General features: G+C 33.7%; 1 pseudogene; it reads right to left on the reverse strand.

Annotated features, from left to right (window-relative positions):
- Positions 1–6,047: 6,047 nt before the first annotated feature.
- Positions 6,048–7,415, reverse strand: LOC114170491 (annotated as a pseudogene).
- Positions 7,416–13,397: the final 5,982 nt, after the last annotated feature.

The following is a 13,397-nucleotide window of genomic DNA, read 5'->3' on the forward strand; positions in this document are numbered from 1 at the left end:
TCTCTTCTCTCAATTTTTCTCAATCTCAAACACCTAATGGCCAAACCCAAAACCTCAACATATATGTTAGTATTTTTCTGGTGCAAATTGTTTGATTACTATATCATCCTTTTCTAAATATTTTTGCTTTATATTAGGGTTTTAATTCATGAAATTTTTGATAACAAAATAATTATGCTTAGCCACCATTACAAAAGATCATGTATATTCTGGTGGTTTTAATAAGTTGTTTGTTTAAAAGAGCCATTTTTTTAGTATAATACGACAATTGAATAACTACTACATTTTACACGTAAAATATGAGGTTTTTAAATGTACTTTTTTAAAATTGTTGTATTTCACCTTTAAAATGTCACGTTTTTAACTGTCGAATTCTTTTTTAATTTTTAGTTTCCCTTTCATACTTCTGCCTTGCCTCTCACATTTGTTTTTAATTATATTACGAAGCTTGATCCACAAAGATGAAATCATAATCCACATCAATTAGATGAAACCCTAGTCTACCTTAAGCACAAAGATAACATATGGAACATTATGGTTGTCGGTGTCATCCATTTTGTGACCTTCCATGACTACAAACCTATTTCCAGAACCTCCACCTTCATCTCCATCGATTCCATCAACTACCGCCCCATGGAACCTTCCTTTCTCTTCTCTCTTATCTCACTTTTTTCTTTCTCTTCTCTTACAGATCCCACTCTCTCAATGGAACCATGTCACCTCCTTTGCTCATCATCAGATCGCCACTATCTCGTCACCGGTATCTCTTAAGCCTAGATCAAGGTCTCCACATCCTTGATCAGGTGTTGTTGTTACCACGACATTGTATTCCCATACATGATCTGAATTAAAGCATCATTCCTCCTCGCCACCAACCAAAGCCATTGCCCACGTAATTTCTCCATCCTTCCTTAGTTTGGAAGCCTTCACAGATCTATCAAAAAGCACTACCACCTAACCAAGGTCATCATTATTTTAAGTCCTCATCGTAGCCAAACTTGGCATGTCCGACCAATCTCTCTAGCATTTGATCCATGAAAGGTAATGGAAAATGGTATTTTTTAGTTGATTGATTAACGTTCCTAGCCAATGCACATCCTCCACCTTGTGACAATTCTTGTATAGATCAATTCATTATGTTCATTGTGAACCACTTTCATCCCAACTTTCTTACTACTTCCTTCATATTTGGATTAAGGCCTCTTTGAGGCTAAGCTATTGGTTGGTAATTTCCTCCATCAAAATTTTGTGCATACAATAGGAAGGGTTTATTCCTTTCAGGTCAGCCAAGGTCTAGCCCATAGCTTTTTGATTGGCCTCTAGAATTTCCATTAGTTTCTATTCTTCACCCTTTGTGAATTCCACTAGATTGTGTTCTTCACCCTTTCTTAACTCCAAAAACTTGATCGCATCTTAGTTCGAGATCAATCACACATAAAATGTATTGATTTGACACCAGATTGTGTCCTTCACCCTTTCTTAACTCCAAAAACTTGATGGCATCTCGGTTCGAGATCAATCACACATAAAGTGTATTGATTCGACTATAGTTCCAAGTATCCTATTCACAAGGATTTGATAAACCACTAGTGCAGTTTTTCTACTTTAACTCGTGTTATAGGCCTCGGTTATCACTTAACCGAAGCATAAAATGGCGCGATGACACTTTTGCAATTTTTTCCAACTTTTATGCCTTGGTTCAGTATATACCCGAGGCAGAAAACGTCTTTCTACTTCGGTTCTAAAAAAAATGATGCCAAAAGGTCTAATATGCCTCGATTTTGAAGACTCGAAGCCTAAAAGTTAGCTAATATTTCAAAAATGCCACTACGGTAGTGATATTTAGCCTCGGGTGGAATTGAACTAGTGCCAAAAACTATTTTCTACCTTGGTTAAAAATTGAACCGAGGCCAAAATTTTTTTTTTGCCTTAGGTGGAATTGAACCGGTGCCAAAAACTATTTTATGCCTCAGTTAAAAATTGAACCGAGGCAAAAAGGTTTATTACGATTCAAAAATTGTGAATCATTTTTTTCTTCTTCTTCCTCGCGTGCGCATTCTCTCTCAGCCACCCATCTCCATTGCTGCTATTGCACTCCGACCACTCGCGACTACTTGACGTTTGGCTCATTCGTGTTCTAGCTTGGCGGAGTGCGATTTCGGGCTTGTGAAGTGGGCGTTAGTTCGTTGTGTTGCAGGTGTGTGGCAGACTAGTGTTGTGCGGTAGCGTTAAGAGTTTTGTGATTCAGGGTTTGTGATTTGCTGCAGATAGTTGATTTTTGTTTGCATTTATGCAAGTGTGGTGCTCACATTTTAGTGTATGAAGAACATGGAGGTTCCATGGTGGTGGCACGATCCACAAATGGCTCTTACAATGAAGGAGAAGATTGTGATGGCTATAGATCTTTGGTTGTGAGTTTCGGACATGGCGGTGGCTAACGGAGCTGTGGTGGAACCATGGTGGCTGCCTAGGATTTCTGGTGGAGAAGATGGGATGTTGAAAATGCAGAGAGGCACATATGGCCTTAGTTCTCAGCAGAACCGAGACAGAATATGGAGCTTCTGCTTCGGTTGAGACTCGAGGCAAAAAGCTAACCTTTTTTACCTCGTCCTAATATGCCTCGGTTCCAGAACTGGGGCAAAATGACAAAAATAAACGCTGCCAAAATCCCTTCATGCACTAGTGAACTTATTATCAAAAACTCATCAGACAATTAGGATTTGTGAAAATATATGTGTGTTTGTAAAATGATGGTGATCAAGAATTCAAAATAGAAATAAATACATTACTCAAATATGATGAGGTGTGTTGGGATTACCAGCGTTCATTCATTGTTTCTAGAAGTACACTAATGTAATCCTAGGCCCATGTCTAGGTCACTAACACCTAAAGACATTCAAACTCAGTGTGATGTCTCACCCTTGATGAATGAACTCTTTGCATTAATGATTGAGACTCTTTACACCATTTAAGTCATATAAGGACATGTCTGCCTCCTAACAACCCTAAATGACTCAATTGGATCTATAAGATGAATTAACTTCCGCCTAACTCAAGTTATATATGCAACAGACAATTAGAAAGTCCATCAGACATGAAACGTGAATTAAATCCCTAACACATGAAAGAAAAATTGAATAAAACTGTAAAATAGTACCTGTACATAAGTTGATAATAGTTAAATCCAATTCCAACACTTGAAAGTTCAGCAACTCATTATGATTCTAACAATTTATCCTAGGAGAAACTGCACCTTCCTCATGTCTTCTCTAAATTCTAAGAGAGTTTCACAAGTGAAGAGAGAATATAGAGAGAGTCTAAGTTCCTAGATGGAATTATGTATACTAAACAAAGGGTCTACCTTTAATTTATAAAAAATATGAGTTGGTTGCAGCTCCTAACATGGTGGCTAATCTTGTGAGTTTTCCTTCCATGGAGAGTTTCCTTGTAACTTGTATGCTTATTATACTATTTGATCATGAAGCTTTCTTCAATTGTGGGTTTCCTCCATGGTTCGGCTCCAACCATGGTGCTTTAGGTTGCGTCATGCATGGTGAAGTCTTCCTCGTATGGCTTAGGCACCATCTTCTCTACTTGAGATGTGGAGACAAAATTTCATATTCAAATGCTTTTAATAAATTCTAATAAAAAGGGAGTATAATCCATAAAATATGCAATTGAATTAATTAAGATAAGTGCTAAAGTGCATGTCAATTATACGTAAAATGAGAACTTATCAGGTTCAGAGGCAAGGAAGGCTAGTATGAAGTAAGAGAGGTAGATAAACTGGTTGTGGAGGTTGATGTGTTGAGTGAAAAGGAGGGTAATCTTGCAGGATGTGGATTAGGCAAAGGCTTCGGGTTATAGTTAGGCCAGGGATGTATGTCATGAATGAAACTATCATTAGTATAGATAGGGGAGGAAGACATATGGGCAAAAGGAAATTACGCGGTATTATTACATTTCATTGGGACAAATCAAAATATTTATATCTTTGTGATTAAAGGGATAGCCCAAGTAAACATACGGAGTCCATCGTGGTTGTAATTTGTTAATGGTAGGAAAAAGGAACAAAGCATAACAAAGATAACTTGTTAATGCATATATACGGGATTACGATGATACAAAAATTGAGTGGGAGACCGATTAGACAAGGCCTTCTGAGGATGTATATAAGGAGATAAGTGGCCATTTGAAGGGCATGATGCAAAAATGATGGAGGAATGAATGAATGAATGAGAGAGGAGAATACAAATCATGTTGTTAATGGTTCAAATTTTACGTTCTGCTTTAGCATTTTTGAGAAGAAGTATGAGGATAAGAGAACCGGAAAAGAAGACCATTGTCATCATAAAATCGATTAAACAATGCAATGTCTTACTCATGCTCGTTATCACATTGAAAACATTTAACTTTTTGCAAAAATTATGTTTGAATTTGATTAGTGAGAGATGTGAACTTTTCAAAAACTTGTGATTTAGTACCTGAAGGAATTGCCCATAGGAAATCAAAGTAATCATCCAGAAACAAAACATAATAGCGAGGACTAGAGAAACTGAAAACAAGTGATGTCTAAAGCTTATTGTGTAAAATATCAAAAGGCATCAAAGTAGCATTATTCGATGACACAAAAGGCAACTTAATATGTTTTCCAAATAGACACAAATCTCAAGTAGTTTTTTAATTCAAAAGGTTCAGAGGTGATGAACTTATTCATACGAAGATATTGCAAAATACAAGAATTTGGATGACCAAGATGATTATGCCAAACACTATTAGCTAGACCAACAAAAGGAGTGAGACTTGTGACTGGATAGAGGTCGCCAACACTATCACATCTCATGAGAGGTTTATGGTGATTTGATGTAGGAAGGATTATGTGATCCAAACCATGAATTGGAATACCTTGACCACTACCAATAATTAGTCTTTGATTTAAATGGCGCAAATTAGAATAAGACATGAGATTACCTTGTGATGTCGTTGAGTGAGATGAATCTCTAGTGTCCATGTACCATGTGTTGTCATGGACATGGTGTGCATCACAGTGCAATGTCGATGGGCATTGGGGAAGTTGTGGCAGTGTGGGCCTAAGGATGCCGACCCAGAATGCCGACTTCCTTCGAACTAAATGAACGATTTAAGTGGGATCCTCTACACTGATTACGTCCGCTAGAGTGACCATGATTGTTGCGGTTACGGTCGGTGCCAGAACAATTGTTTGAATGATGAATTTGAACATATTGAGGATAAGAGTGATTGGTGTCCTGTGGGGCTGAAAGAGGACGGGCATTGTGCGAGTTGGAGAAGGATGGGAAGGAGGCTACAAAAGCAAGTTATTGGCAGAGGGAAGGTGCGACAATAGTTAAGGGTGGCGGCGGTGCAAGAGAAAGCCTTGGAGTGTAACGCAGAATGGAAAAGGAAAGAAGCAAACAACGTGAAACACAAAGAAGCGGGGTATGGATCAAAGAGAGACTCATGATACCATGTATGAGAGAAAGATGATTTGAATGTTTGTCTTATTATGCATTAGAGATTTGTATATATACATAACAAAATGTCCATAAATCAAGTATGTAATTATGCACAACATAATTACAAAAGATTTAATAACCTAATTACATGAATTTAAGTAGCTTAAACACTGGAGATTAATTGCTAATTGAATTAATTTGAGAAGAATAATTTGGATTCTATCATTATAGGTTTAAGTTTTTTTAAAGACTCGAAGCCTATAATTGTACAAATATTTTAAAAAATTCACTATGTCATTACAATTGCAAAAAAAAAAAATTATGATCACGTTTCGAAACACTTCGTTTTTCTTGAAATTGAAACCTATTAGACGAAGTTAAATCTTAAAAGTGTCGAATATAATGTAACATTCCATAATTGTAATGTACTACTTCTTTTAGTGCTATGATTAACAATATAATTAAAGTAATTTGGTTAATCTTATGTATGAAGTAAAACTCTCCTAAATATTTTGAGAAGAAAGAAGTACCGTGAAGGTTATCACAACATTCATTACCATTTATTGACTTTAACTTATTTCACAACGATGCGCACTCATATTTGATTGTAATACAAGATAAACAAGAACAGAAAGCTAAAATTAAACAGAGAAGAGGTAAATACAGAAATTTATGATAGACATAGATAGTTTAGTTCTTGTCAAACACTCGTATACAACACCCTATGGATAAACCTCAATGATAGAATTTGAACCAATGGGGGTAATCTTGTAGTTACTGAAGCCAGCAGAGAAAATGAGTTTGGCCCACTCTTTCTCATTTCTTTCTTTTCCATTGAACATCATCATCATCTGCATATCAAAGAAAAACTGCATCTCAGTTAATTCAGCGTCTTCCTTCTTATTCTCTATTACCATGTCTATGATAAGAACCCTTCCTTCGCTAGCTATTGCCTCCTTGCAATTTTTCAGTATTTTCACACATTCCTCGTCCTTCCAGAGATGCATTATCCACTGCTTTCAAAGAAAAAATGATGACAATGACAAAATCAAAAAGGGGAAACCAAAAATAACCACATCATATGATCCACCAATTCGATGCAAGACAAAAACCATTAAGTAAATTTTGTAAAGTGTAATGAATACTCAGATACCAAATATATTTACCTTCAATATAATGGAATCAGCATGAGGAATTGCTTTAAACATATCTCCTCCAACATATTTTATGTTCTCAGTTCCTTCCAAGTCAGCAACAACATGTGGCAGATCCAATACAGTGCATTTTAGTTGTGGGAATGACTTAGCAATAACCTTAGCCATTGTCCCTGCTCCCCCTCCAACATCAACCAATGACTGTGATGCATTAAACACTCCCTCGCACTTCTCAATCACTATGCTAGAAACCCATTTACTGTCACTAGCCATGGCATCGTTGAAAACGTGGTTGAATTTAGGATTACACCTAGCAAAATCCCAAACTGTCATCCCATATTCAGTATGAAATGGTGTAGGGTCTTCATTTGTGAACCAGGTAGAGAGTTGGTACCATGGATTAATGTAAACTGGATCAACTAGGAGTTGTAGCAACGATGTCATGCTGGAGTGGTGGTCCTTTAAGAGTAATTTAGATGCATCAGTTAGCATATACATGAGTTCAGGCTCATTTGGGGTGCCATGGTGTTCAGAGAAAAACCAGAATGACTCAGAATTCTCATCAAGCGGCTAATAAAGGAAGTCTTGGAAGGGTGGATTGGTAATGAAGCAATGAGTTGTGAGAGTGGCATAGGTTGGCCATAGTTGTGTATGATATCTGCTATCCCCAACTCAATACCACACTTCAGAGACAAAGAGTTTATGAATTTGAAAATATGGTTCCAGACATGGATTTGAGCTCGAAGCAATTGTGAAGCATTATCTCCACCCTGGGTTTCCATGAATAATTTGGTAGTTTGTGTGCTATAAAATCTGATATAGCTATGTGTATTTATATAATGACCGCTGCATAAATATTCCGATGCTTTCTTGGTAATAATAGTAGCTTAGAAAATTATATTTTCACGACCACTCTTGGTTTTAACAGTAATTAACTAAGTTAGAGGTTGTAAAATACAATATGATGACAACATGAGTGGAAATGAGTTTTGTTTCATATTTAAATTTAACGGATATCAAAATTTTGTTTTATCTTCATCCTCAACGGATAGATAACGATTTATGAATAATTATATTATAGTAAATAAAAGTTATTTACACAATTATAGTTATAAAATGACACGTATAATAATAGAAAATAAAAATAATTATATAAAATATATAAAAACAATATTCTGCATGATAAAAATAAACCACAAATAAAAATTAAAAAAATAATCATATGGAAACAATTTAAGAGATAGTTGAATGAAATCGCAATAAGAAAAAAAATATATAGATAATATGAAAAAACCTTAGAGATCTAAGAAAAAATTTCAAATATTTATCTCGTTGAATGATTGAGATATAATAAAGATTATTTTGACGTAATAGAAGAATTCTTCAAATGAAATAAAAACTAATAATAATAAAATTAAAAAATAAGTTATTTTTATATTACCTAGTAAATAAATATTTATGTTATTATATGCTTAAATTGACATTGTTAAAAGAAAATATATAATAAATAAAAATATTTAAAAAGGTAGAAAAATTCAAAATATCATAATAAAAATATTTAATTGACATATATCTTTTGAATATAATTGCACAAAAGTTGTGGTAACAGAAAAAATATCTTGAGATACGGATGAGTTTCATAGCAAACAAAACAATTAGAAGAAATAAAAAATAGAAGATATATAATGCAAAACATAGAAATGTGTGTGCATATAATATATATATATATATATATATATATATATATATATATATAAATACATTAACAAAATATATTTTGTGAAGGTAGTTTGTAATTATAAACAATTCGCTATAAATGGTGAGAAATTGTTAAAAAAATAAAATAAAATTTGTGAGGATGAGATGTTATTTTTAAAAACTTCCTTACAAAGTTGTCATAAAAAGTAAATTACACTAACGCAAAACCTGTCATCATCACCGAATTTACACTTTACGAAAGTTAAGATGTAATTTGAAGAAAATTTTGAACAAACATTTAATGCAATGAAGGAATCTCTAAACAATAAACTGAAGGAGAAGTTGATGAAGTTCCTGATCAAGTTTGAGTCAATACAAAAGGCTCATATTCTATTGTAGACATATTGAACAAAAATGTTAGTATGATATGTTAATGAAGATCTCTCGATGTGGTTGCAAAAGGACAACAAATGGAAGAAGGATTAACCATACATGGTTTTCTTCTTCAATTGGACTAGACACATGTGGTGGTTGATGAAGTTAAAGATCTTATTACTCGATTGACTTTACAACTATAGAGGTTCAATTTGTTGATTAGGAACATTTAAGGTTTGGCCTAAAACTAATTATAGGATAGGTTGCGTAAGAACTGGTAGTACATTGTCTTATTTAGTAATCTTTTTTATAATTTATAAATAAATGAACTAAATTTTAGCTTATATTTATTTCAATTGTCTAGCATGGTCAAAAGTAGGTGTTAGATCCTACTATTGATGATGATGACATGGAAGAAGCAAAGGATGATCCTTTTTCAAAGCTTGTGATTATATTGTTTACGTTGAACAAAAGATCAATAAAGGTATAATGGGACTCTATAGTATTTGGACTGGCTTGAAGTTGTAGTGTCATTTTACATTTCCTTTCTTGAGACATTGGAGGTGGTCAGGGGATGATAAATGTTAAACATTTTTATCATCCAACTATGGTACATGTAAGTATTTATGTGTCTTTTATTTTTACCATATTAAAATTACAACATTTAACTTATAATTCATTCTTTTGGGTATATGGACATAGGTGTATGGAGTTTGAGCCCCAATCCATTTAAAAAATTTGGTAACACGAAAGTTCAAAAATACAACAATATGCAAACAGAAATGCATGCTTACTTCCATGCATTGAAGCATTAGTCTTACTGAATTAATGTATCCTTTTTTTTAAGTTGTGGTAATCATTCAACTAACAATTTCTCCTTACATAGGTCCATTGGCATTTAATAGTAATCATTTCTTAAGACTGTCTAGTTGTCTATTTTTGTTCTCTTCATAGGAAACCCAACAACAAACTAAAGAACTTACTACGAGGGCAATGTTACAACTTTCATACAATCCAATTAGTATATAACAATTATGATTAATGTGTCTTCAATTTAACTAGAGTTGTGGTTGTCACAAACATTTTATGTCAAAGGAGCAGACAAAAGCAAGTTCAAATAATATATCCTATAGTTAGATATCATTTAATCTTTAAATTAATTTTTTTTGTAGAAGTTGCACCATTGAAAAAGCATTTTTATTATGAAAAACAATCTGCAAGAAAATAATATCAATTTTTTTTTTGCAAAATATTTTGCAAAAAATACTTTTATAAAAAAATTTGTAGAAAATACTTGCAAAACTTATAACTTTGAAGGAAATAATTGTAACACCCTAGGTGGATATTACTAAAAAAAACATATATCATATAATTTCTTTTAGAATTTAAAATAATATGTATAAAGTTCTTAAACGCAGGAAAATTTAAAACTTATATCACTGCAATCCAATTACACTACTCCATCTTTATTACAAGTTCATAGTAGAGAAAAGCATCATAAAAATTTATTACAAAAAGATTGAAAATAAAGCATAGAGAAAAATTCTCCATAGTCTACCCCGCTCCGTGTCTATGCATCAGCGTGCTCACCTGGATCCACATTTGCTCCTGCATGACAAGTCACACGATCATCGCCAAACACAAACATAAATGGTGGGTTGAGAAAGAAAAATAACACAATCAATAAATAATAGCAATTAACCCTTACCCAATCTATCTTAGCCAATTTTAGTTTATTGACTTCTTTATAATGTTACACCCCAATCTCATAACCTATATGAGAAAAGATCCATTCACAACCTTGGTCCTCAGGGATTATCATGCTTCCATGAACCTACCCGCTTGTGGTCCAACTCTACAGACCTCCCAGTCCGTAGTCCAACTCTACGAACATACCCGCTCGTAGTCCAACATGCGTGAACACCTACTATGATCCTCCCCACTCATAACAGCCTCAAGTGTGAGCACGGAACATATGAACCTCCCCGCTCGTATCCCCACACAAGAGTACAAAAGATACGGACCTCCCTGCCCGCATCAATCACGCATCTCATATCCTTATTATGAACCTCCCCGCTGGTAACTAATCCAGCATATCCCTGACCAAGCCATCAAGCCCATCCATGAAAATCCATCTGCAATGGATCCCTACTCGTGCACTATCGCCTGGCGTTGCCTAAGCGCCGCTAGGTGAAATTGTACTCCAAACCGCCTAGCAGTCTTAACATGTCGTCGGGCGCCGCTCGTTCCAGGAACTTCCCTGATTCACCTATCGCTTGGCAGTCCATTCTGTACTGCCAGGCACTACACTAGTCGTGATTTTACTGGTTTAATTATTGCACATGTTTTAACCCTCTCGAATCATCATATGCACTCCTTAAAACACCCAATTGAGTATTCACTCAATCTGGTTCAAAATCATATTGCACCTCTACAAATCACAAGCATAAACATGAAAAAACACTTGTACCTTCACAAATTTAAACTCATGACATCACTTGAGTTTGGTTAGTAACACACATTCCATATATGAACTAAAAAGACAACAACATCAATCTAACTCCAACAGGAATAACAACACTTTAAAGTCAACTCAATTAATAAAAGAATCTCCAATTGAAAATAATAAACCTCTCAAATTATTTCGTCGTTGCAAAAATAAACCATACTACCAAAGCTCCTCACAATTTCTTTTTGCCGGTACTGTAACCTATGATAATAAAATGCTACCACTATTATAGCAAAAGAATTATGCTAATTCATGTAATAAAAGAAACTGACTGTTTATATATATACGAAATCATTCCTTAGTACTGCATCATATCGTCATATCATTTTAGCATCACCAATTAGAGTTGCTACCATGTTAAAAAAAGAATCCTAACTAATAATTGCAACCATTCATTTACGTAAATAAAAGAAACAACCAAAGACATAAAATTAACACCATAATAAGACAAAAATCATAATCATATATAAAATAGTTCAACCCATGACCACCGTATACTGTTAATTATTCCCATTGTATTACCTATAAGATAAAACAAGACTATCACCGACGCAACTCTAATATTTCATACCACGTAAAAATATCATTAATCATATATTTAATATGTAACCCACATGTTATAATCTATTTATTTCAATTTTATTTGTTTTTGTACATCGACCCGTACTAACATTTTAATTAAATATTATATAAATTATTATCAACTATAAGCTATATAATATTCTAATACTATTATAAAGTTTTATAACATACATTATATATAATATTCTAACAAAATCTGGAACTTCCGTTTAATATAACCACGGCAAAACCAAAATAACCTAATGTCACCTCTAATTCAAGCTTATGAAAACACATCCACAACTACCTAATTAATTAGACTGAAAGTCTTACACCGTCGTCTACTTGTGCTAATAAAACAAAATATCATGCTAAAATCTTTCAACCCCTTAAAACCTTCCAGCACTTTAAAAACCAACTTCTACTTCACCAAATATAACACAAAATTATAAAGCTCCATATTATTAGTTAAACTCATCAAACACGACAACCAATCAAAATAATTTCACCACAACATACCTATGTATATAATATATATATATATATATATATATATATATATATATATATATATATATCGGTAACAAGGAAATAGAGATGCAGTCAAAGAAACATCAACCCACGTTTGGTAAGAATATTTTTAATTTTCTCCCACTTGAACTCGGACATAAAATAAAAACATCATTGATCAAAAGATAAGTTTTACCCAAGATATCTCCAAACAGGAAAGAATTTATAAAAAAAAAGTTAACTCCCCTTACCCGGTTTCCTAGCTCCAAACAATTTCCAATGAATTCTTCCTTGTTCTCAAAGATTAATTTTGATTACTGCACCTACCTCTCTGGTTTCTCAGGGATTTCTATAGTTTCTAGATTTTTCCATCACTTAGCAAAAATATAAAATTATAAAGGGCCTACTTTAGCCAAGATTTGAACCCACAACCCTCCAACCCATCAAACATATGCACACTAACAAACCATCCCATTATTCCTTTCAATTCAAACATTCATACAAACTTAAACCATGCTTTCGCATTCACAATATTTTGGTAAAATAAAACACAATTAAAATCACATTAATGGCACACACTAGACTCAAACCCAATTCCTCTCAACAACTTAAGCTAGCACTATTCCTTACCTAAGACTTGTCAATAAATTCTCTTAGGTACTTCCAACCCATAATTGTTTGTAATTTATTTATTATTCTTTATTCCAATTTCCCGGGTCTTACAATAATTATCCATGAAGGAATTGCCTACAAATTAAAACTCTTAAAAAATGACAAAAAAAGGTTTTTCTTGCAAAAAATTATAACAAATTTGCTAGAAAAATTGCATGAAATATGAAAAATTCTTGTAGTGTTGTATGATATTAATTTTTACTTCATTTATTTTAGTTTAATAAGCATATAGTTTATTCGAATGTGGGTACTATATCATATATTGGGTAAAAGATATCATTTAGGCAGAAATTCATGAATGAAGAAAAGTAACTTGTAATTTGTGCATGAGTAGAGCTATCAAAACGAGTCACCTGGTCTGATCCACCATGGGTTGGTCACTTAATGAGCCAACCCAACTTGGCTCATTTATTAGCGAGCCTAAAAAATTCTAATCCAGTCCGA

The sequence above is a fragment of the Vigna unguiculata genome, chromosome 11 (assembly GCF_004118075.2).
Source record: "Vigna unguiculata cultivar IT97K-499-35 chromosome 11, ASM411807v1, whole genome shotgun sequence".
Classification (NCBI taxonomy): Eukaryota; Viridiplantae; Streptophyta; class Magnoliopsida; order Fabales; family Fabaceae; genus Vigna; species Vigna unguiculata.